We start from the raw sequence: 26,171 nt of genomic DNA on the forward strand, positions 1-26,171 counted from the left end.
CTAGGTACTTGCCCTAAATTGCTCCAGTAGCATTAGCTCAAAACTCTATAAATGGGTAAATAAGTGTAGGTAAAGAACATTGTAAGTTGCATTGGAGAAAAGCATCAGCTAAATGAATAAATGTAAGTGGAGGACACTCGTCCTGTGTGAGTGGTGGCACAGTGTGGCAGGGATCCGGCCATGTCCGAAATCCCGTCAATTTCCATATTCTTTGTCAAACAACCTCTTTTGGAAATAATGAGAGAGGACTGTTGGCCTGTTGTACAACATATCAATTAGGTATTCCCTCCTTGCCAGAAATGAACAAAGCATTCGGATACATTTAGTCTGACATTTTAGTCACTTTTTACTTGCACAGCCCTTTTTTACTGGCTTCTAAAATAATGGAGTAAGAATTACCCTGCAACTTATAAACATGATGAAATAATGTTAAAGTCTCCTCTAATTAAAGCTCAGCAGTATGGATTTTCATATTATCCACTTCTTAATAATCATATGCTCTTATAGAGGTGGCTAACTGATCAGCATTGATTTGAAGACATGCTTTTTCTGTAGCTTGCTGAGGTCTTGTAGGTAAGGCATGGTAAAGTAAGGCTCAGCGCCATCAAGTGCAAGTTGACTCATGGCACCTACTTGTGTGGTTTCCAGGGCAACGGAAGGTATGGAAATGGTTTACCATTGTCGTCTTCTGCACAAGTTTTTGGGCTTTGGGAAGAAACCCATGTGAACATGGGGAGAACGTGCCAACTCCACAGACAGAGGCAAATCTAAACCCATATCCAAAAATCACAGCCCAGAAAACAGCTGTGATGCACCAGCATTGGTAGCTGTGTCCCCATGGTGCTGTCTTCTGTAGTGACAGTCGCTTGATCTAGTGGCATCTTGTACCTCCTTTTGGAGAATGATTTATATTGTGTTATATAAATAGAGGAGCGAAAGGACGTGGCTCAAATCGCAGCACTGAAACAGCATGCTTGCTGAGAGACCTTCAAATTTAGGGAAGAGCAAATTACAGTGCCCTCTACCCCCTCCCCCACAGTTGGATTAATGGAGCTGTTCTTTATTCATTAGGTATTGTGAAGACTGCGCTGATGATGTATTTTAGGAGGTTGCGCGAGGCGTGTAAATGACCCAGCCTCTTTACTTCCAGCTAATGTGTCTCTGAGCGCGTCTCGGTCCGTCACAAGAATGCCCCCCATTCCCCTACCTTCCACACCTCCACCGTGTGTACCACTCAGACCGATCCCTTGGTGTCGACCTGATTGCGGTCGCTTCGTTGCACTCCCATCCTCACCAGGGCTGTATGGGGTGGGGAGCTGAAAAGGAAGTTGGGGGGATGGCTTTCATGTTTTGACTTAAAGAGGTCAAGGAGTGGTCTTTGGGAAAGCGACTTACTCGTCATTTTTTGACGTCACAACACCTCGGAGATGTTGAGAGGAGATGGATGCGCAAAGCGTTATCTGTTCCTTGCTCAGAAGGAATGCGGGCTGCTTGTTTCTGTGCCCGGAAATTGAAAATGTTCTTCGTTCCCCTTTTGTATTTTCTTTGGCAGAAAGTAAAAGTTTTGTGTGGGATGTAGCCGTAGATCCTCTACAGGGTGGCTCATGATATTACCCACGATGCACTGCTTTGTTTCTCATTTTGCATGTATTTAACACTGTTAACAACATACTGTTTCCATCTGTTGGCTGCAGCTGCCCAGTCCAAAGACCCCCATCGCTGGTGTGATGGCTCTTTCCGCCACTTCTCTGCGATGATATGGGGAATGAGCTCTGAAGCACGTGTCATACTGGCCAAGAGCACAGCATCATCCCCACATACGAGAGCCTGCTGAGATGACCAAACAAGGCCGAACTGCACGGATGTGGCCGGTCGTTGGCCATGCGTGTGCTGGCATCTTGCGTGACAAATTGATCCGAGGAGCGAGGGGCGCCCAGTGCTGTGGGAAAGAGGATCTCTTCATTGGGGCCGCAAGCCAGTTTTTTGCCATTTCCACCCATAAGTGTTTTTCCCTGTGCGTGGTAGCTTCCAACTGCATAATAACATTAAAAAGAGGGGCAAATGATTTAAAAAATTAAGTAATTATGAGGGTAATTATATCAACCTTCTTGCCTGCTGTTTCATCTGTACATCTTAACATCAAAGTAGCAGCTGTTTCACGCTGCACCCAACCACGGTGTGATGATATTTATCAAGCCCTGGCACAAAGCCTAAATGTTTGTCCCTGACTTAACCACCCTGTGCTGTTCAGTCATTAATGTGGATTTATGGGACTGGCGGATGGAGAAGTCTGGCACTTCTCGAAGGGCGGAGTGGGAGTGACGTTGATGGGCAGATCCCTGCCACGCTTGCAGGTCTATGCTAAGGCCCTTTAAGCAATCTCGCACTGAGATCTCGCCACGTATCTGTCTGCTAACTAATTGCTCATGCAATCTTTCCAAGGGGTTGAGTAGCATGACGTCTCAACTACTAATTCCTTCCTTCAAATATCACTGCTCTCTGTTGTCCACCTGTTGACCCATGAGTGTCCCCGCACGTTTATTTAAAAAAAAAGTTGTTATTCCAGCAGTTCTGAATTTGTCGCTAATGAGTAAAAGTGTGTTCGCTAAAGCCAGGAGATGGCGTCGACCCCTGACTTTACAAATGGTTATTGATGACGTCTGGATTTTTCTTGGTGATGTCATTGCAGGTTATGTCCCTGTCACCTGGCTCCCTTCGTCTACTGTTGTCGTCTTCTCTGTTTCACGTGGACACATCTGGGAACTTCTTGAGGACCTGGCTGCTATTATATTGTTATACTCTGTTATTGCTATTCCTGCTTTAGTTGTTATTTTAATCTTCTACACATTCCAAGTCCTTTATGGCCAGCTCATTATGAGTTTGATAATTGCATTAGGAACATCGTTTGTAATGCAAACAGCAGTAATTGAGTTCCAAGAAAATCATCCAGCCTAAGGACAGGCAGGGCTGTGTGATTAAACCACAGTGCTCTTTCAGAAAGCTTTTTGTTGATGAAAAGGTGATGAAAAGGTTGATTGTGCACCACTCACTACAAGAGTTACTGTTACCAGGTTGCAAATAATGGCTTTCTAATTGAAATGCAAATTAGGTGCAGGAAGTTAGGACAGTGCCATTTTGGGATGACGGTACGATAGCGGTAGTGCTGTTTGCAACGCTGTGCTGTTTTACTGATATGTTAACGTTAGTAAAAACTAATATATTTCGCAAATGTTATTTTTTGGTAAAACACCAAAACGAAGCAATTGTTTGGGATATTGCATTAAAAGTGATTCATTCATACTGGCAAATTTTTTGATGGCCCACTGCTGCCGAACCGCTGAGATCAAATCTGGAAATAAATTACTTTATGTACGGATACTTTCAGATGCACGTGCTTTTTTTTTTTTAAATTAATTTTAACAATTATTGTATTTGCAACAAGCTCCGTGACACTGTGAGCCCAAAGTCCTGCTCCAATTGGTAGCTGGGCGATATCGATAAAGAAGTTGTAGATTACGAAATTCCAAGCGGGCTGGCTAATGGAGATGAAATCCTAACAGACGGATGGAAGTAATGCATGATTCAGGAGGAAGTGACCATTAATCTCGTCGAACGCGCTAGGAAGCCAATCATCAGGCTTCTTTGAGATATTGCCGGGATTCTCGCATAACTCCGGGGGTCGATAGACTGTAATTATATTCAGGTCCGATGGTGGTTACAAGATAAAAACCACCGTTACATCAATGCAGGTGTTTGCATTTCCAGTGAAACATGTGGACCACTGCACTGATACTGACATGGGAGTTTGATGTGATTCCTGTCTGCTCTATCGTGGAGCGAGCAGGACTAATATTCAGTCAAAGTGCCGAGCGACTGCCCCTTTTTTCCATCATCTTAGTTTTAAACGTGCGGTTCAGGTTGGACATTCTGTCATTTTGAAGGTTTATTGAATAACACTTCCAAGTCATATGTTGTCCAGCATTTGAATTGTGTTCAGTTCTTCAGTTGTTTTATGGTCTGAAGTACTGTTTAATTAGTCATCAATGTGACAGGTACTAGTCCAGATTTCTTCCGCAAATAGCACAGTGAACCGCATTGAAAAAATGGGTCTTTGGTGATTTTTTTTTTTTTTTTTTTTTTTTTTTTTTTAAAAAAAAAGGAAAAAAACCCCAGATTCTGAATTTTCTGCCTGAAATGTAAACCAGACTGGCTCCTTAGGGTTTCTTTTTCCAAGATGCTCCAAAATACCTTTTTTCTACTCTGTATTTTTTTTCCCCCCAGATAAAATAAATGCTGAATTTGTCAATGATCTGACCTAAACCACAAAGTTTTCTGTAGACGGACTTTTAACAGGAAGAGGTGCAGTTATTGTGCAGCCTTATTCTAGTATGAAGGACCGTACAACTATACCCTGGTATACAGACTCCCGGTTTAGACTTTCGGTATAACAGCCCTAAAAGAGTTATACCTATGTGTAGTATGACGTCTTTTGCGTGTTTGAAGGAGGCTTTTCCCCGATGATGTAGAAGTCTTGAGCCAGTCGGGCAGGCACAGACTTTTCAACAATGTATGATAACCTCTTCTTAATTTTGCATTGTTTTTAAAGTTGTTCTATTACACTTCTGAGAAATGTTTTCCTCTATTTTAAAAAATAAAAATTTTTTTCCCCCCACATACCTCTCTACATTTCAGAAGGGTCTGAAAACGTAACTCTTCCGGACTCATTTCTCCGCTCATCTCGTAACTGCTTGGTAAACGTGTACGTGTTTGTTATATGTTAATTTTTCCTAATTTGTTTAATCACAGAAAACCCTACATGTAAATACTGGTGTGATGTATACTCATTCATATGGTGGAAGGTGACAAAAGGACTGTACTCTAAGGTCACGTGGCTGCATCCAAAGCTCTGCTTTTGTTGGTAAAATGTACTTTTTTCTTAATTCTGTTCTTGACTATTTCTTCTCATCCTAAGGGTTTTTTTTTTTTTTTTTTTTTTTATACAGTTGCTGGAGACTTTAAGTGTTTTGAGGGTGTTTGTAGAAATGTCTGAGCATGTTCGCAAAGTTCAGGAGCGCATCGTTATTTTCCCATTTAAAACGACGTGAAAAGACATCCCGGTTTACCGACTCATGTATATGGACCGTATTCAGGAACGCACGATTGACATGCTTGCTTGTGCCTTGTTTTTTTAACCTGGATGCCACACTGCAGCGGTGCACCACCTGTGTGGGTTGCACAATGGACGGCTTGACTGCCTTATCTCCGAGGCTCCGGCTGTGTGCGGCATCCCCAACACCTCCGCGAAGGCGCTTCCTCGGTGTGCTGTCAGCGCTCGCGCTTCGTGCTCGCTGTTCTCGTTCGCTAACCAAGCAGGTAGGAAGACCCCCCAGGGCTGCGCTCTGGGTCGGGGTTATTGCTCACACACCCAGGGCGCCTGGTAACGCTTTTTGCAATTGCAGCCTATTTGGAGTGCACAGCTGCTCCCGATCTCTCATACGTGTGTGCAGTGGAAACTGTCTGCGGAAGAGCAACTAGTGACCTGCAGCTGCACTGATCTGCGCCAACTGGACCAGAATGTTCTCGACTGGGGGCGGTGGTGCCGAGCTAGCGGATTGACAGCGTTTGCCCATGCGTGCTGTGTGGCTCGACAGAGCAAAGGCACCTAGTCTGTGGCTGAACTCTTCTCCCGCTATACTTCCAGTGTGTTTACCGTACCTTGAATATACTATGTTTGGGATGTGTTGACATCTTGTACATAATGCGGTAATGTTGTAACCGTTGTGTTTCAAGCACGGTGCTTTTTGCGCATTGCGCTGCTGAATCATCAGGCCTTTCGTTGGCAGTGGAGGATGTTGTTGGTTGGGGTAATCATGAGTGGGTAAGTGAGGGGGGCATCCTGCACCCACTTTGGCCAGCAAGTAAAAGTTTTTTTTTTATTTTTTTTAAATAGCCCTTGATGAGGCTGACCTCTCTGGGCCTCTTAATTGTCTCTGACATTTCAAAGATTGTTAGATGGGCTTTTTCTTCTCTCCGCTCACTTGTGACGGGCTTCGCTCGCTCTGCCTCCCTCGGGTCAGACAGCCCAGATAATGAATAGGATGATGAATATGAGGGCAGATAATCCGCCCAGCGCCAAACCACGATCTGACGCTTTCACCATTCTCCTTGCTCCCTTCCTGAATGTAAAGGCGTTATCTGTTGGTACCAATATGTCTGAGAGATGCTACATCAGATATAATTTCAGCCGGGCTTTGCATGATGAGCATCAGTTCTCACTGCTGACTCCATGTCATTTTGTCAAAACCTCTATAGCTATATTTATAGCACCTCAGAAGATTGTTTTTTTTTTCAGAATGAGGGGCAGAGTGCAGGTCAGTCTCAGTTTAAAGTTCAATTTCCACAAGGGGTCTGGCTATTATATTCTTCTTTCTATGTTTTGAAGGCAGAGATGTGAGAAGATTTTGAGCACCTTCTCTCATCCACACACAGCAATGGGAGCAAGGTCACAGTTGGTGGGGGCTTCATTTGCGATACACTCTCAGTAATCACAGACGTGTGTGTGTGTGTGTCCTAAAATCCCTTCTGTTACTTACTCTCTTTGGTCTATTACATTTATTCATTTACCTGATGCTTTTCTCCAAAGCAACATACAGTGCTTAGAATAATTTACCTATTTCTATAGCTGGGTAATGTTTACTATAGCAGTATATGGTAAGTGCCTCGCTCACAGGTACTACAGCAGTAGGTGGGATTCAAACCAGTAACCTTGAGATCCAAAGGTAGCAGCCCTATCCACTGCTCTACTAGACGCCCCCACTGAATTATCCCGGCAGCTTTCAGTTTGAAAAAGCGCCGCTGGTTACAGGTTCTTGGATGACTGCTTTGTGGATCTAACTGTCAATAGAAAGAGGCAGGGATGCTGAAGATGGCGAGTCTTTTGTTCCACGTTGACAAGGCAGGTAGCACAGCAGCTCAGAGGGCCTTGTTTCTCTAGACCTTCACACAGGATGGTTATTTATTTGTTTCATTTAGTTAATAGGGACAGACACAGTAAGAAACATTTCTCACTTTGCTGCTGGAATGAGAAAGCACAATAGGATAAAAAAAGACAAAAGACCCATTTGATATTCCAGTAACACTCAGATGGTCTAGTGGGTTGGCATTAAAAAAAAGAAAAAAGAAACTGAGAAAAAAAATACTCGTAGCCTTGAGTTGCTTTCAAGATTATTTTTCTGGTAATTGGTGTTGAACCTTTCTCAGCCGTCACTGAAAAGCTGCAGTATTTGCTTCTCCTAAAAGAACCTAAAGAGTCACCTTTCAAAGCTGAGCTGCGTGTCCTTGTTGACTTTCGTCAGGCTGTAGAGAAGCGTACAAATCTTTCACAGCGCGATATCTGTACCTCTCCATAATTTAAAGTCATCAAATAAGAGTACGTTGCATTTTTTACATGGCGTTGACAGTGATAATATCGTCCTTTATTTCTCCTTATGTTTAAGGGTTCGTGTTTGTTGTGTTCTGATCCGCAATTGATGCAAGAGTAGCTTTTCCTCTTTTTGAGCAGCATGGTTCTCAGTAGACTTTATCCCTCCTTTTTTGAAGGCAGCGTATGCGAGCGTGTTTCTCACGAACCCCAGACGACATTACGCGCCATCCTGCTGAGCCCGGCCACGTCGGTGCGTCATCGTTTATGTCTTTTCTTTTTTCCTTCATCTTTCTTTCAGTGCACGACCGGTGTTTGAAAAGCCCTTCCTTCCGCCAGAGGAACAATTGCTGCTTCCACTCTTGGCGGCGTTTCCCCATTGCTTTCTACTCATTGTGCATTCATGATTTACATGCGCACGCAAACATGGCGAGAACACGCCAACTCCACGCACCTTGAACCTGATTCAAGTTGACTTGCAAGTAAACAGCTTGGGCACTGTGAGACACCAGCATGACCTGCTGTGCCAGTGTAAAACCGGGGTTCCTTCTTATTAACATTTATTCATTAAGCCAACATGTTTCTCCAAAGCGACATACAGAGTTAAGCTACCTACAATTATTTACCCTTTTTTAGAGGTGGGTAATCTAGGGTAAGTGCCTTGCGACCTTCAGAGCCTGAGGATGCAGGTCTATCCGCTGTGCCATCAGCTGTTATATAGGTTTTGTTTTTTAAATAACTGAACTCAGCACTTTACATGTATGGTCACAACATGATGTTTCTGAAAAATATACATGTAGCAGAGATATGAGGTATTTTAGAGTGTAAAAAAACTCAGGCTGAGCAGTAGGAGGCTGTTGTATGGTCCTGTGTACCAGTGCATGTGTCATTTTTGGTTACAGCTTACACCGGAAAGGTCCTGAGGGGCAAATAGCTTTGCGTGATGTATTTTTTTTTTATTGCATCAAGGTTAGGGTTAGGAATTTTGAATGCAAATCTGCATCATTGCATCATCTACCTGGAAAAATGAAATAGGGCAAATGTCTCTTTAATGGCTTTAGTAAGTTAGCTCCGCAAATTAAACAATTTTGTCGAAAGAAAATACGAACGGCACATCGGAAACTTTTAGTTTTTCCGGGCGAACTCCGCATGAACCTCTGTCGTAATGCATCTTCGTAACGCCTGTTCTCCCTAGCTGACTTAAGGAAGCCTAACTCTGACTCGGACTTCCCGTCCTACGCTTACCTTTGTTTTTCCTCCTCTAAATAGTCTCCTCCTGCTTCGTAGCTGTAATGTGCCGTGAAAGGCGAATTCTCAATGGTGGCCGGCCGGGAGCGTGCGCTCAGTCGATACCGCGGCGCTGAGCCTCTGGGACGCGGTGCAGGGATTCTGCGGCAGCGCGCCGCATCTCTATGATGCCCTGTTGTGTCAATTAAATTAGTCTGAAGTTCTGGCAAGTGGGACAACGGCGTATCTCGCCACCCCCACCCTGTCACCGCACCACGGATCACACGGGCACCCCGTGAAGGCCGCAGGGCCTAAATATAGACATTCTCACCATAGCGTTCCCCCTCGGGAGGCTACTGTTGTGCCAGCGGGATTTATGTGAGTGACATGAAGGATGGGTGCGCGTCTCTGTGTGTGCCTGTACGTCTATGTGTCTCCCTCTTTGTCTCTACATTGGCTGCTGTAGCTGCCTGTTTCAAGATGAAGGCTTTGATTATAGCCTACAAGACCCTCAATAGATCTGCTCCCAGATACCTACAGGACCTGATCACTCGCTACTCCCCAACCAAACCGTTGCTCTCCTCCACCCCTGGGTGCACAAGAGGTCCGAAATCAAAGCCCCAAAGGTCGTCAGCTCCGGCTCCAATGCGGTGGGATCATCTCCCTCTCTCCCTCAGAACTCCTGAATCCCTCTCAGCTTTCAGGAAGGCTCTTTGAAGCAGATTTTTTTTTTTTTTTTTTTTTTGCGGTTCACTTCTCTCCTGTGTAGCACATTCTGGCAAAACTGCGCTATTGGACTGATGGTACTCTGAGAATTGTGCGTCTGTATCTCTCCATCTGTTGGTGAAATGCACTTTTTTTTTTTTTAGTTGCTTTTGAGGAAAGTCTCTGCTAAATAAATACATGCAAATTTGCATATCTGTGTGTGTGTGTGTGTGTGTGTGAGAGAGAGAGAGAGAGCGCATGCACACATTTCCATAACCTTATGCGGACATTTCTAAGGAAAACTTTTACAGGTGTGACCTATTCTGCGTGTTTACAGTTACCTGTTGTGTTTTGATATCAGATGCATCTCTTCTGTGGGTGGGGAAGAGATGTAACGGTATTAACGTTGCGAAAGTTGATTGATTTAAATAATTGAGTAAAAAAATAATGTGTAATTTATTTCTTGAAGTTTGGAATCTACTCTTTAGGGTGTCATTTAGATTTATCTTAACTGATCGTTGTCATTAGCTGAGAGTGCGGAAGGAGGTCGATTGCATGTGATTGTTAGCTGTTTTTGGGAACAGGAGTTTGGAGGTGTTTTGAAGAGATATTAACCTCCATGCGGTAGACAAAGAGACATTGTGCGAGTGCAGTTGTGTCTGTCAGACTGAGGACGAGTCATACTTGACACAGGCAATTTGTCTTTCTGCGCTTTGGTCATTCAAGTCCGCTTTTCCAGTCTGGCATCTTGATCAGTGACACCCAAAACCGCATCGGGGACGTGATCAGTTACAGCTCTTAATGAAGGAGCTGAGAAAATAAGAAGAAAAAACAGAGGTGTGGGCACACAGGGAGATTGCATATTGATTTAATAACATGGAACAATAATCATTTTCTTCCGAATATTTTTATTAGCATGCGGGTGAGGGCGAGTTTTAGTTAAGTTACCTATTGATATAATGCAATATGCTTCGCTATAAAAATTTTCAGTTGGTGTAGTTTGCCGGAAACCTAAGCTAACCAGGGGACGCTCTTTAAATTTTTGTCGCCCATTTAAGTCCCTAAAGTGCGGTGCGAGCAGCAGGCTGAATGGGGAATGACACTCTGCTTTTGTGGATGGAGAGAAGAACGGATGAGGAGAGAGGAAGAAGGTGAGCGAAAGAAGGTTAGGGCTGCGGTCGGGGTCGGCGGGAGGGAGAAGAAGGCGGATGTGGGGAGTGGGTGCGGAAGGCAGAGAAGGAGAAAAGGAAGGTGAGAATGATGGACAAGGAGAGAGAGCAGGATGGAGGAAAAACATGAGTGGGAGACAGAGGAAGAGAAAAAAGACAGAGGGGGACAAACGGCACAAGGGAAGGAAAGAGAGAACGAGCAAGTGAGGGAAGGAAGGGAGAAAGGAGAGACGGGTTCGTTCGTTGCCTCTCGAGCCGGCTGTCCCTCTCTATTGCTAAATTGTCCAAATCGGGGTCGTCCAGGCGGTCCATTTTCTCGACTCCCCGAATGCCCGACTCCTCCCTCCTGCGCCGCTTCTTCTCTTACGTTCATCCATTATTTATTCCCTAAGCAGATGCTTTCATCCCGAACAACTTGTGTACCTTAAATTTTTAAACCCCTCCCAATTCACGCGATGTGAGGCCGAAGGAATCGGTTCGTGTTTAATGTTTTAATTAAGAACACCGCGGTTGTTTGTGGAAGCAAGTGCGGAAACGTTTGCTAACCGCTGCACCACCTGCTGTTCCTTTAGTGCTGTTCCTTTACCTTTTGCCATATTACCATCTTAATTAAAAAAAAAAAAAAAAAAAAAAATCACTGTTACCCTTTTCTGTCGTACCCGTGTCAATAAGGGTGGCTGTACCGTTCATAACTGGACTTTTGCTGCTGGATCGGTAGGCACCCTCATGCCGTTAATGAACAGCAAGTGAATTAATTATGTGGCGGCACTGCTAATGTCAGTGTTGCCCAACTGTGCGAACATAAATATGAAATATATTTTGGAAGGAGTGAAAATGAAATTCAAGGTCAGCTGTGCATGATGTACTTGGGAAATTTTTTTAAAAATTTTTATTTCGAATCACTGCGGTAATGGAGATGTCCTTTAAATGACCACATGTAGATATTTGTTTCCTGTTTAGTGCCCCAGCAATAAAAAAACCACAGGTAATGATGTTTTGTAAGGTGCTTTATTAAACCAGCGCAATATGTGAAAATGGTGCGCGTGTGCGCGCGTGCATGTGTAAGAGAGATACTGCCCTGCCGTGGACTAGCGTCCCATCCGCTGTGTTCCGCCTCGCCCTGTGTCCGCAGGGTTTGCTCTACGCCGCACTGATCCTGCGTTGGACAGGTGGTTATTCATAACGGATAGATGGAAATTTCCCTTAAAACTTGAACAACTAACATTTAATGTATTGATTTTTAAAAAGTATTTTCATGCTGTTTTCTGAGAACGAGAGACACGCAGTTGTACGCTGAGTAGTGAACGCGAACGCGAGGGACCGTTTCCCAGGGCCGGGAAGGGAGAGGAGGCGGCCGGGCCGGGCCGGGCTCCGAACGCTCGGGGATGCTGCGATCCGGTCGGCCGTGGAGCGGGTGGAGCGCGTGGACCGCAGAGGGTGGTTCCCCTTCGGGGGCCGGCGTTCGACCTGCCCGGAGCCGGGCTGGTTTGAGAGGTGTCCTGCTTGCCTGGTCTACATTTCAGGCACGTCACCGCTGCGGCAACCAGAGGAAGTACCGTTGCCATTCATCTCCCGAGTCGCCTAAATGAGTCCGCTCTGTCCTGCGATGGCCCGAGCCTTGTTCCGCTGCCCCCCGCCCCCCGCAGCAGCAGCAGCCCCCACCCAACGCTTCCCTCTCTTAGGCACTTCATTACCTTCCCTTCCTGTCGTAATGCCAAACTGGGAGCGTTTTCCGCCTGCTGGTTTACAGTCCCAGTAACGCAATATTCTCCGAGACGGGAGCTTTTGTCCATTACGTCCCTGGTATATTTGTCTCTAACTGTATTTCTGCATCTTACCGTCTGTCAGGTCGGCCTCCCTACAGGCCTTTAACGTTGTTTTTATATCTGCGCCGGGACCACATGATAAATAGCTCCTCTGCTACAGTAAATACAATGTGTAAAGTGGATTTTTCCCACAGAGGCCAGATTATTAGTTGAGTCCTGTCGTGTGCTTGTTTTGTTTTTGTTTTGTTGCCGAGAAAACGTTCGTAGGTTTCCTAGGTGCTGGGATCGCGGCGGCGGAACGTTACCCGGGCAATTGTGCCAGGAAGAGATTTGCGGAATAATGCCGATGACGACCGCGATATCGTCGCGTGGGCTCGGAACCGATGCCGACGACATTACCTCCGCTTCGCATTTCCGTATTTGTGGGATCCTGCCCGAGTGTTTCGCACAAACCGCATTTCCAGCGTGAGCGGAAAGGGATATTTCAGGGGTGAAATGAGCTCTGAATCTGAATAGCATTATCGGTCCCCTGCAGCTTGGTTTGAATTCTCCTGCACTGTTTTTTATCTCTCTCGTGGATTGCATTTAATTTGCCTCCTCAATTGGGGTCACGGCTCAGTCTGATAGCGAACTGTATTCCTTCATAACCTGAGGGGTCAGGGGAGAAAACGCGAGCGGAGCTATTGGCTGGCGGTCTTACCCGGCGGTCCCGCCGCTTCGTCCTTCCGTGCGTCCGAACGAAAGATGGCGGTTGCCGGCAGCCGCCGAATAAAAGCGTCCCGCGAATAGACGACGGTGCTGCTTCACCGTTCAAATTTTAATCCTGTCCCTTAGCGGAAAACCTCTTTTATGTAAAGTCATCAAGGTCTGTGACCTTGGTGAAAATCCCAGGTCTCACACAGTTTAAAAAAAAAAAAAAAAAGAAAAAGAAGCCAACATGATCAGATGACGTGCGGGTCTCTTCCTGCAGTCTGCAAACCCACGGGAAGGAAGACGCACCAGCGCTGCAGCCTGGGCCGGGCTGAGGCCGCTGCTGAAATGAAATTAAAATGAAAATCTCGACTGCCAGCTTGAAGAATTGCACCTCCGGACTCTGTGGGGATTTCTCATTAGCCTGCGCTGCTTTCTGTCGGGGGAAAGAAATAGCATTTCATGTAGCTGCTGGTAAATGACTGATGAGTTGTGAAGATTGTGCGTTGGAGAGCCCCCCGGAGAGATTACGGCCCCAGTTGTTGCCTTGAATGCACAGATAATTTTATATAGTCGTACGTGCGCATGTGTCTGTGTGTCCGCGTGTCCTCCGCGCTTCCCTTCCACACGGCAGAGATATTCTGTGTCCAGAATTTTACATTTATTCATTTAGCAGATGCTTTTCTCCAAGCGACTTACAGTGGATACTATGTAGTGTTACTAGCCCACAGAACTTATTCACCAAGGTAATTTACACTGCTAGATACACTGCTTACAATGGGTCACTCATCCATACATCAGTGGAACACAATCTCCCTGTCATTCACACACTATGGGGAAACCTGAACAGCATGTCTTTGGACTGTGGGAGGAAACCTGAGCACCCGGAGGAAACCCACATACACATGGGGAGAACATGCAAACTCCACACAGGCTGAGCGGGGATCTAACCCACGTTCTCTCTCACACCACCCAGGTGCTGTGAGACAGCAGCTCTACATGCTGTGCCACCGTGCTACTACACTGCTAGATACACTACTTACACTGGGTCACTCGTCCATACGTCAGCGGAACACGCACTTTCTGTGTGTCACTCACACGCTATGGGTGAACCTGAACAGCATATCTTTGGAAATTATACTCTGCATTTGTGTGTGTGTTCTACCTGTGGCTCTGTGTGTCCTGAGTTTGGCTCCAGATGGCTGTGACCCTGTTGGGGTAAGCGATTAGTGACAATGGACGGAGATGTGCAACTGCCTCGAAATGGGGAAATCGGACTGTATTCAGGACAGATGACTAAATATTGTCAAGATAAGAAGTTATCTCTGCGAGAGCTGCAAAAAAGACTTTTCTCCCCCCTCTATTAGAAGTCCAAATGAAAAACTAAAGATAAATTAAAACAGCTCTCCCCAGCTGGAGCAGGGGTAAACTTGGGTCATAGAGGAGATCATAAGGTTTTTAATTTCGCAGAGCAACAGGCGCTCCGCTATCCTGTTTTGACTTCAGTGCTACAAATTATTTTTATGCCAACTTGGTGGGCGCATGCTCTCAATATCTTGAAGATATTTCAAGAAAAAAAAAAAAAAAAATGCAACTTTTTTTTTCTTTGAACAGAAATATTTGAAGGCAAAACTATTTTTCCCTTTTCAGTAACATCTGCGTGATCCAACCCATGAGAAGTTTAAAATTACCCCAGGTTATGATTTCTCTACTGTAGATATAAACGTAGATTCTCAAAAGGGGTAATTTCTGTGTAATTCTTTGATGTTATTCCCACTGTCTCTGCTCTCCCGAGTCATTGGAAATGCCCATTCTTTTTTTGTTTTGTTTTCCTTTGATTTGCTTTATTGGCTCGTCGTGCAAATTGGTGCTGGAGATTGCTGAAGTTAGAATGCACCGCTCCTCCGTTCACACACCTCTTTGATGTTGTGATGAATGTGTAAAACAGTCAAGAGCGTATAATTGCTTTGTGGAATCTACAGGGAATTGCCGATGACTGCCAGTGGAATGCCTCTTCATTCCATGAAGCCTGTGCCTACTGGGAGGATCTCTTAGTTACCGTGGATACCGGGGTTGATGGGCTATAAGGAATTGAGGGTGCAAATCCCAGGTGGTTTAGAGGAGGACCTGTCTCATGGAACTTCAGGTGCAGTGGTTCTGAAATTCTCCTCATCGGTGATCCCTTGTGATCTTGATCCTTTGGAACGAGAAGGAGTATGACAGTCCACGTTCTACACAAGTACTCGCAGTTTGTAGCTTGAAATGTTTGCATTTCCAGTGTAACTCTTTTCGGTCTGGGCAAAAGAACTGTCTCCTTGGATTAAAGTAAAAACTGTGCATTTTTTTTCATCATGGCTGTCAAGGGGAAATGAAGGAAACAACTGTTTTGTTTTAATCCGACAACATCCGGAGGGCGTAGCAGGTAACATAGTGATTACAGGTTCTGCCTCTGGATCTATGGGACCGAATCCCACCTACTGCTCTAGTAGCCTTGATCAGGGTACTTAAAATTGCTCCAGTAGACAATAGAAATTGCCCACCTGTGCAAATGGGTAAATTGTTTTAAGTATCTTAACATGGTGAGTTGCTTCAGAGAGAAGTTTAATCCAAAATAAATAAATGTAAAAATTAATAGACAGAAGAAATCAGAGAGTAAATACATTGAGATGTATGTCACTTTGGAGAAAAGCGTCTGCTAAATGAATAAATGAGTAATTTGGAGTATTTTTACCTCCCCAGAGTCCTTCTAGGGTCTTCCCAGCTATAGCTCTTACACATAATGTCTGTGGTCTTGCTGGAGTGCTTCTTGGGTCCTTCTGACAGGTTGCCCTGTGCATCTTTCAGAGGACCTGCTCTGAGACTCAGCACACAGAGTCAAGGGGGCCCTGTGATGAGGAGGTCCTGTGTGAAAGCTGAGCTGCTTCTCATCATCTGAATGCTGCTGTGTCTCAAGATGGACTAGAGAGCAGTGGCTCCAATAGTCAAAGGTAAGCAGAGGGTACAACTGGCCTTTATTCCACCCTTGATGAAAATTTCCTATCTGAGCTGTTTTTTCTAATGTTACTACCTTCCATGGTTCATTATTTATAAGCAGACAAAATATTCATTACGTACTCGTAGGGGATGAATGGAGAGCCTATCAACAATTCTCGTCAACTCCTTGACAGGATCTGCAGTACCTGGTTATGGCGCCAAGTGTACATTCTTAGAAGTTGCTTGCAAGCAGATAACACATGGCAGAGTGACCTGCGCTCAGAGCCACAGTAGGCACACCGGTCAGATTCCGCATATCCCCACACTTTGAGGTATACCGGAGATGGCAAGAGATCATACACTGAGCGCAGCAAGAATGAGATGGAATGCTGATCCATTGTCCAAAGATCTGTCCATGTGATCCTTCGTGACTCCACTCCCTCCCATTTTGTCCATGCACCTTGCTTGACATAACCAGCTGAAATTGTGAGACGGGATTCGTGCTCAAGTGCACGTAGGTCTGTGACTACCAGATCGCGACGACCTAACGGACCTTCCTTTGAGAACCACTTGTGGTGCGCGCTGCCGAGACCAGCTCTTCCTGTTTGCACTGCGCCCATCCCCATTTTGGTTCGTAGGCTGGCTTCAGCAACTTCCACTGCAGAAGCGGCAGACCACTTCCTAGCTGTGTGAATGTCAGGCTTAAAATCCCATATTACCTGATCAGGGGAATCCCTCATCATGAGGTGTAGGCGGGCTTTGCCAACCTTGAACTCCTCCACCAGTGACGATACAGATAGACTCAGCCGTCCAGATTTCATGTAAATTCCTGGTGCGGAAAAGCAGGGTGGAATCCCAAGCCACTTCCTCAGGCATTTCCACTTCCTCAGGCCAAAGACTCAGCTGTACCTTTGGATGATTTCAACTCTTGACAGAGAGCCTTCATACATCTGTAACAGGCACAGCACTCGAGGCAGAAGCTCAGATTAAAAGCACCAGGCTTTCAGTTTCCCAGGGAGGGGAATCTGGTAAATGAGCTTTAGCCCTTCCCGCGTCTGCGCCTCGACCTCTGTTCCTCAGTGACGGTCAGTCAAAGGGATGCCATACCAGCGGCCCAAGCTCCTAACTGGCGTCTCTCTCACCGCAGGAATTTGATCTCCTCCAATCTCAAAGTGGACCTCCCGCACACACCCCCTGATCAAGGAGAGACTCCGACTCTTCTTTGGTTTTGATTTCCACTTTGTCATATCTTATGTATCTGATTATTCTATATTATTATTACGCTAACATGAATAACATGTTAAAGTAATAATATAGAATAATAAGATACAATATCATAATTGAATTTTGAAGCTGCAGTATTACTTTCAATTTAATGTGTTTTCTTCCTCTTTTTCTTTTCAGAACCACCACTGTTTCACTTGCTAGTCATTCTGAATAAAGAGTAACTTGAAGGAAATGACAAAAGACCAGGTTTTTAAATACTATGCAGTCACTGCTGGGACCCAAACACTAGGTGAGGCGCAGTCTCACTGTCGTACAGCCGATGGATCGGTCGTCATTAGGTGGCCAAATGTTAGGACTGGAAAATAATATAAGGTTATTGAGATGGATGTCGTAAGTCAAGGACCACTTGCAGTTTATCTATGTCTCATAAGTAGAGATGCCTCGCCATGCACACGAATTCAGAGAGGAATTGGTATAAAGCGACTAACTTCAGCGTGCGTTTCACAGATGTGGCGCTTCCACCATTAACTTATTTGTGTCCTTGCTAACAGCACTTCACCTGTTATTTCTATGTTCTGATGAGATTCTATGTGAGCACCTTACTGAAGGACACAGTGACTTTCAGACCTGCTGCGTCATAGTCCTAGAAATGTTTTCCTGACCTCTAGACCAAAGTGCGTGGGTCCTGTCAAAGTGTGGCACCTCAATGCTTATTGTTAGATTATGTTGTCAACCAAAAGCTGTACAGAAAAGACTTTCATCAGCCTGTCAGCATCACCATAACCTAAGTGAACAGTTCACCCTAACATGTTTACAGTGCCTAACTTAACTAAAAGGATTTCCAGGGGCTCTTCTAAGGATCTTCCCAAAATAACCGCACAACATCTTCCGTTGGAAAGAAGCCGGTACGTTCAGGGGAAGCTTAGCCACACACAGGCAGCCTCAGAGCTTCAAAACCTGCCGATTTCCTCCGAATGACATCAGATAAGGTCACCACGGAACCTGTCTCTTGGGCAGTAGGGTTTAGGAGGGCTGGTGTTAGGTCTGCAGCTCTTTTTGAGGTATTCACCTGGCCACTTGAGCTAATTCCCGCTAAGTGGCTTAGAGTCGTCGCCACTGCAGGGCAGCTATAAAATCACATGACAGTGCAGCACTCTGGAGATGGAGGTTTTTACTGTGCCTTGGCTGTGGTGGAGCTTGGAGGTTCTGGCTAATGGGCAGTTGAGAATTTGGGCAATGAGGATAGGAGGGCACTAAAGCAGTGACCTTACTAAGACATTGGAACATAGGGACAGCTGGACATAGGAAGCTGTCCACATTGTTTGATCGAAGGTTTGACAGTAGTCCAATCCCAGTTCTCTCTGCTTTGCTCACAAAGGAAGCCATTCGTTTCTGCGTTATTATCCTATTGCCCCCAAACAATTTGTCATATTGTCCTGCAATCCCTCCCATCAGTTGTTCTCATGCCTATGGAAAATACTATGGCAACAGTGACATTAAAACATTAGTTGTTTGCTGTTAGATCCTGTTTTAGTGGAAGCAAGGCAGTGTGGGTATACAGACACACACACACACACACATTCAGCAGCGAGGGACATACACACACACCTGTTTTTTCACCTTTTTCCGTTGCCACTTGACTCTGGGAAGACACGCCTGGCATTATTAATCTCCGTGTTCCAGAAATAACGGCCACCCCAGCCCACTGCTGTTACGGTGTCTTGGCAACAAAAAATCTTGTCTTAAACCCAGGGAAAGCATAAGAAGCTTTTCTTAATTGCTTACCAGACCAGTGTTCCGTAGGGCAGCCTTTCTCTGATTTGAATACAAATTTCGGTAAAAAAGGTGGTACAGCTCCAAGGTTGGTTGAGCCTTGTTACGTTCAAGGCTCCCCTCAGAACTACTGTGCTGATGGCTGAGCCTGTCCGTCTCTGGAGGGCGTTTTAAAATGAAAATGAAAATCAATGCTTTTTGTACTCTAACAAAGCCTGTAGGACACACCTTCACTATGCAGCAGCCAAGGCAGAGAAATTGAACTTTGTGTTTGGGCCAGGGGTGTCCGCAGGATGCTGAGTGATTCCTCAGAGCACTCTTTGGCCAGCTACCATTTACTTTTGCTTTATCTCCCGTCTCCTGGGTGCGAGCACCAGATAAGCGTCAACGAGTCTTGTCTGGCCTCTGTGACGGGTCTCTAGCCACCACAGCCATCAGTAAACCTGGCCGTGGGAATTCCAGATGTAAACAAAATACAAGCTGGAGTCTCTCTAATGCCCACCCCCCCTCTGCAGAGTGTAGTAAACCACTGGTGATCATCTTGTAAATTCTTGCCCTGCTCTGTGATCTCCCTCTCTCATTGTCCTGTTTTTCTTTTCCGCTCAGGGGTAGTTTGATCGTAGTCTCCTGCCGTGGGGTGTTTCGGAGGGACTTCGGTCCTCTGTGAGAATTTGGTCTTGCAGCCTCCCAAACCGATCATGTGACCCTGGTTTTGTTGCTTCTGCTGTGCTGCTTTACGTATATATGTGTTGTCTTATGGCACCGTATGTGTCATCTAAAACAGCTGCATGCTAGGGCCATAGCCAGGAATTCTGGGCCCCTGGGAAGAATATTGCTCTGCCCCCCCCCCCCCCCCCCCCTTCCCTTTTAAAGAAAATTAATTACTGCTGGAATTTTTGGCTCCTTGAAGCGCCGCCACCATTGGCCTGACTCCTGACAGCTATTTAGAGGGCATTTCACCCTCTACACCTCAGTACCAAAATACAGGGCTCTAAACAGTTTTTATAATGAATGACAAACAGCTTTGTCGTGTTCTGCACTGGTTTTTCTACATGAGTTTCTGCCGAAGTCCACTCTCATTTAATATTTTGCTTAAAACTGACAATTACAGATACTCCTGTATGGCCTTCAGCTTTTATACCCATGTTAATGCTGCTATCAGAAAACACTGCTGTATTATTTAATGAAATTCTGTGACTTGGAGCAAATGTTGCATCAGGCACTGTTTTAAATAGCAGTTACAATATCTGCTGCTAAAAATATCCTACAGTTAGGATATAAGTGTTACGCGAAAGTCTCTGTGGGAGTATTATAATCTTCGGACAAAAGAAATAAAATAAGCACTTTGAAGTCTGCCCTACCTTAGGTATAGGAAGGTCTGTAGGATGAAGAAGTTGGGAACCGCACTAGTAAGACTCCACAAAACCTGCATGCCAAAGTAATGAAGAAGGATATAGGGTAATTTGCTGAAATCATCATTTATGAAGTGCATCACTTGTCATAATTATGTGCATTCAATAAGTGCTGTTGCCTTTTAGAATCACCTCTTATAATCAAGGGCTTCCAGAAGCTGGAGGAAAAATTAAATGGAGATGATGCATCTTGTTAAAATCTGAAAAGATGAATTTTTGTTAATAGTCAGTGTCTTGGACTAAGAGTGAAGTTGGCTGTGACATGTATTGACCATTGCTAAAAGGTTTATTCCCGGCTGTGGTATTTCGTCATTTAAAATCTATTTGCTTTCCTGTAAGAGCATGAGGTCGCTCTTTGTACTGTACGAGTAATGACCATGATTGAGAACCTCTTCCACGGATTACCCTGGAATCACAGTAGCCTGCATGTACAGTCCTCAGTCATCATTGCTTTTACCGACTACACTGCAGTTTACATTATTTGCAGTTAGCGTTGCTTTCTGTACCACCTGTACCTTTTGCTTGGCCATGGAACCACCTTTTCCAGCATGCAGGTGAGAAGGCAGGAAGAGAATGTAGTAGTGCTCAGAGAATAATAGACAGGGAGTGGTGTAGTAGTTGGTGTCACTGCCTTGAATTCAAAGGCGATAGGTTCAAATCCCTGCTTCCTCTGTAGCCCCCTTAAGCAAGTCACTTACCCTTATCCTGAATTGCTTCAGTAGAGATGACCCAGTTGTGTAAATGGGTGAACAATCATGCATGCCTAATGCGATAGGAATATGCGGGCAGGGTATAGCTGGAAGGTTTGAAAAACAACTGACATCACTGCTTGCAGTATGGAAACGCCACTTACATCGGGAAGAGCTGCTCCAGGTTTGCAGTTTGTTGTCGAGGACTTCCGTGTAACCGATTCATTCATGTATCCCTATATTAAAATGTGTTACAGGTGGTTCTCGACTTATGAGGTATGCGAACCTCGACCACCTGGACCTACTATGGCCGTCCCATCAACATCCTATTATATTATTCACAGTCCCTGTCGCTGTTTCAAGGTACCATATTTCTTATTGTTTGGCCCTCTGTCGGTGTTTGGATGTGTAGCAATGATTGCGTTTTGATTACTGAACATTTATTTTGTGATTCCCTTCGAGTTTCTTTTCGTTTAAACGGGCTAATTAAGTGAAAAAGTGAGTGTTCTGGTGGTGCTTAAAATAAAGAGAAGAAGACTAAACAGATTTAGGAATGAAAGTCAAAATAAGAGTTCAGCATGACATTGTGATTATAATAGTTGTATCACGTTGGTATTATTTTAACATGAATGTGTGATATTTGTGAAAAATATAAAACGATCCATTATACAACACAGCATTCATGTATGTTAATTGTTATATACCCATTTTCGTGAACGGCTTGTTTCAGTTAATTTTGGAATTTTTCACTTGCGGCAAAACGGTTTCACGGTGGGGTCAATGAAACGGAGCTCCATCGTAAGCTCAAGGCCACCCGTGTTTCATTTTTACCGCAAAGGCTATCAGCAGGTACAAGCTTCAGCAGAAATGACAATAAGGAAGAGTTGTCACCTGTTATATAGCATCTCTCCTGGGACTGGAGGCTTTCAAGAAGCCTTGGGTTATTTCTGCGGCCCGAATGGTTAATGACATTGTCTCCCAGGTTTTATTGTTTTGTTGTTTTATTGTACCGTTTTGCTTGCCAAAATACTTAAGGGGCTTGGTGCAATTTTAACTAATGTACCAAGCGATGGATCACAGCAGAATTACACATCCATACTGACTGCGGTGCTTTTTACCGTATGTAGTTTGGGCACCTTGTTGCAGTGGCAAGATTATTTACCAGATTGGATTTTCATTCTGCTAGTCAAACAAATACTGAGTCCCGCGATGCTGTTTTGCTTTGCGTACTGCAGACACGCATTGAAACACTGCTGTGTTTTTTACGTCCGTGCAGATGGCTAGCTACAGAACGTTAACCTCCCTGCTGTTCTTGTTGCTCCAGAATCGTCTTGTTCTTTCGGGATGCCATAAATCTGAGTCGCTCTGGATGGGTGATATGTTTGCAAACTGAGCGCCTTGAGAAGCGAACTGAGCAGTCTGGATGGCCCTGCACAAGGACAATATTTAGTTTAGCACTCGACGCATAACCGCAGGGGGTTAATTATTAAAGCATGAGGCCCTGGTTCCTCCAGCGAACAGTGAAATCGAAAAAGATTCAACAATGCTGCTTAAGGGCAGAATAAAAATATAAATATTGTTCTGCTTCTGAGGAAACTTTTACATACATAAGTTGTCCTCATAAGCGTGACTGTGGAAAATGGATTTTCAGTGTGGAAAAGATGCATTTGTGTGGAACATCATGAGATAAGTAGATAAACGTGAGAAGTCTGGATCAGGTATAAAGGAAAGATGCATCAGATACCGTAATTAGGTATATCCCAAAATGATGGGAGAAGTGTGATTAAAAATTACAATCATTAGGAAAACTGATGACACTGGAAGTAATAAGTTAGTACATTTTAATTCTTTAGCCCTGTGGATTCTTTTTAACATAAGTTTTATGAAAATAAGCAAACCATTCAGTTTTTTCCAGTTTTTTCTTTCTTTTCTATTGCTTTAACATTTTCTGACTGTGTGTTTTACAGTTTCCAAGCTAAATATGTCAGACTTGAGTAGTGTGTTATATTCAGATGGATATTTTGTAAGATTTATTTGATCGAAAGATCCCTTCATTGTTTAAAAATATTAGTACTTGGGTTTTTTTAACCTAACCACTTTCTCCAAAATATTCTTTCAGTTCATAGATAGTAATGGGTTAACTCATTCTAGACCAATCAATATGACAAATGCTTGTGTTTTGAACACATTATTTTAGAACACTTATTAATTAGTTGTATACTGACATGAAATGGACATGTGAAAATGAGACTAGTCAAATTCCATTCCTAAGCGAAACACACACACACACACACACACACACACACACACACACACGCACTTTCTGAAACCGCTTGTCCCACATGGGGTCGCGGGGAGCCGGAGCCTAACCCGCCAACACAGGGCGTAAGGCTGGAGGGGGAGGGGACGCACCCAGGAGGGGATGCCAGTCCGACGCAAGGCATCACAAGCGGGACTCGAACCCCAGACCCACCGGAGAGCAGGACCCGGTCAAACCCACTGCACCACCACGGCCGCCTTAGCGAAATATTTATAAGCTATGAAATGACAGTATTTCATATATTCCCGCACTGCTACACCTTTTCCTTTTGTCCGATTCATACTTTCACCATGTCACCATTTATTCTGACGAAGCTGAACGTTTTAGTGTTAAGGATTACGTAGTAAGAATGGCCGAAAATAAGTGTGAAAGGAAATGTTATAAAGATTAAGAGGAGACATTCTAGTACTGTGCAGATCCCTGTCTAAAAATGATTCTATTACTGAGTTTGATTCTTCATTCTGTTGAAAAGGTCTCCAGAGGGACATAATGACAATATTAAGACACAAAGGTATTCAATGAATGGATGGATTTCGAAATTGTTTGATTGCTCTTTCTTCAATTTAGTGTCTAATATATAGAGGCAGCAGGCAGCATACTGGCTTGTGTAGTTACCTTGCAATTGGAGAGCTAGAGTTTGAATAGCCACTCCTGCTACAGTGCCCTTGAGCAAGATGCTTAATCTGAATTGCTCTAGTAAAAATTACACAGCTGTATAAATGTGTAAATCGTTCAAAGAAGCTTAGTTTACAAAACTTGCCTTTGACAAAGGCATCAGATAAGTAATGGTTAATGATACAGTATGTGTACATTTGTCAATTTTTGATTAACTTACATTAAATGGTAATGATAGGGTTACCATTAATGAAAGAGATAAAAGGAGTGAATCATGACTAATGAAATAAATCCCATGTTCTGTCATGCAGTACTCAAGACGACAATGTTTTTAGTAACTTTAGTGTAGTGTTTCTTTGTGAAAATAGGACCAAATTCAGAATTCATCTCTTGTTGCTCCATAGAGATCAGTCCTCATTCATTCCTGTCAGTTCATAACAAAATACAAATCACAAAAGCTTGAGCTCCCAAGTAATACAATCTAAAATTCAGATGCTAAGTCCTTTTATAGAAAATAAAACCTGTAGAGTACCACATTAGGCTCTAGGGATTTTCTTCTGCTATAATAAGCAAAAAATAGATTTATCAATGTCTCTGAAACGGGAGTCGGCAACTCTCGACGGAATGCAATTAAATAAATGTAAAAACTTTTGGATAAATATTCATTGTGTTTTTCTAGATCATAGAAACGGCTTAATGCATCTACTTTGATTGGTCTTATTTTTTTCCTTATGACTTCAGGTAGCTGTTTTTGTAAACTGAGATGAAAGACAGGCTTACATTTATACCTCTGCATTTAAATCCTTGGTCTAAGCAGATCAGTTGACAAATTTTGTCCTCTCACATGTTTGCTGGAAGCTCTACATTAATATAATTCAATTTCTAACCTTATACTTTACATTAATCTGCTAGGAGTTGAAAAGGGATGGAGTGGATGGATTAGGTCTGTGTAATATAACATTGTTAGCACAGAGAGAGACTTTTCGTTTGTGTCGGACAGCTGCAGTAATTTTCAAAGAGAGACGGGATATTATGGGGATCACTAAGACTGTGGTAGCTAGTGGAAATAATAAAGGAGTGCTTTGGCATCCATTTCAACAGAGGGGTGTCTCTTGGAGACGTGTTGCGCTTGTGTTATTTTAACAGCTTCTACCGTAAATGTCACATTCTTCTTGGGTGAAAGTAAAATTTGGTGAAAAAATTTAAAGGTTGAATGTTATTGTGTAAAAAAAAAAAAAATACGCCATTGTCCAGGGTTGCCTTATAAAACAGAAAATTCTGAGGTTCGTATTCAGCGCTTTCCTGTTTCATGGAAACGGTCCACATATTGTCATGTGATGCATTTCGGAAGTTTTATTTTGGCGTGTTTTCGCTCTTTCAGCCTACCGAGCTCTGTAGCACCGAATTAGCTGCACAATGGATTTACCCAGCATGCTGCAGATCTACACTTTTACCGACAGTGTAATCAGGTAATCAAGTGATTACGAAATGAAACTCTGGCTGACTGACACCCTAATACTAACACATACTATTTAGAAAGAAATTTAAAAAAGAAAAAAAAAGAGGGTGGCTTCCAGTGCTGCCTGGGCCGATGCACTGTGCAACAGCTCCTTATCGCACATGCACTTCTCCGATCAAAGCTGAAGGAGGGTCAGTCTGAATTAAAGAGCAGCTAATTGAAATGTCCTTCTTAAGAGAGCGGCCTTTTCGTTTATCTCTTCAGAAGAGTAGGACAGTAGTGTTTAGGCTACCGCGAAAGCAGCAGCAAGCGGCCCCTGTAGAAACTCCCAGCTTTGCCCAGCACGGGACTCCAGCCTTGTTGGCCTGTTGACCGTGGCTGTAATTCCCAATTTATTTGTTGCTAGTGTACCAGCACTCGGCAGCATATGCATACATATGAGCCTCTGCTCTGCTCTACTCTACTCAGTACTGAGTGAAGGCAATGCATATAATGTCCTGCTTCTCACTTGGGGAATGATGACACAGGAAGCAGGTGCCAAGATTTCAGCTTCATGCTATTTAAACCCAACGGGAAAAAAACTGAACGAGTAATATACTTTTCCAGGTAAGGATAAACTGAGAAGGAAAAGAACCTCTTTTTGTAACATAGAAAATAAGATAAAAGCCTATTTGGGTGGAAAAACTAAAGCGAAGCAAACGGCCCATTTGAGGTCACTGGAGAAAG

General features: G+C 44.0%; 1 protein-coding gene across 4 annotated transcripts in view; it reads left to right on the forward strand.

Annotated features, from left to right (window-relative positions):
• The window catches only part of LOC108936283 (glutamate receptor ionotropic, kainate 4-like), a 205,382-nt gene that overhangs the window by 33,154 nt on the left and 146,057 nt on the right, over positions 1-26,171 (forward strand). For 3 of the 4 annotated variants that reach the window (XM_018755597.2, XM_029251579.1, XM_029251576.1), the window contains exon 2: positions 15,822-15,964. The gene's annotated coding sequence lies outside the window, so the exon portion shown is untranslated. Of the gene's footprint in view, positions 1-13,246; positions 13,452-15,821; positions 15,965-26,171 lie in introns of those variants that run through there. The other variant, XM_029251577.1, reaches the window with a different exon arrangement.

The sequence above is a fragment of the Scleropages formosus genome, chromosome 4 (assembly GCF_900964775.1).
Source record: "Scleropages formosus chromosome 4, fSclFor1.1, whole genome shotgun sequence".
Taxonomy (NCBI): Eukaryota; Metazoa; Chordata; class Actinopteri; order Osteoglossiformes; family Osteoglossidae; genus Scleropages; species Scleropages formosus.